We start from the raw sequence: 441 nt of genomic DNA on the forward strand, positions 1-441 counted from the left end.
ACAGCAATTCATGAATTCTTGTGCAGCAGTTGTAAAATTTGCCTTTGATGAATCCCATCATTGATCCTTCAGCAAGGATGTCTGCCTCTGTAAGTATGAACTCTATTCCTGTTTCATTTATCAACTGCACCGTAGAAATCTAGTTCAACATGAAAATTACCAAGCATGATTAACAGGTTGTCAAACATTGGACTTTCTATTGCTTGTATAGAGTATGCTTTCAAAGCCACAGCCAAATCATAGGTAACAATGGAATAATCTTGTCCTGTTTCCCTTGCAACATTCATGTTGCGGATCATTGTCTCTTTGACTACATCATTGTTAGTTGGCGATCTAGATATAGGGTCCATGTAGCAAATTCGTTGCATCGGTAAGACATCCTTGATGTACATGCTGATAAATCCAGCATACAGTGGTGTGTTGCCCTCAAACAATTTCCAA

Source organism: Lottia gigantea, assembly GCF_000327385.1.
Source record: "Lottia gigantea unplaced genomic scaffold LOTGIsca_64, whole genome shotgun sequence".
In the NCBI taxonomy this organism is placed as follows: Eukaryota; Metazoa; Mollusca; class Gastropoda; family Lottiidae; genus Lottia; species Lottia gigantea.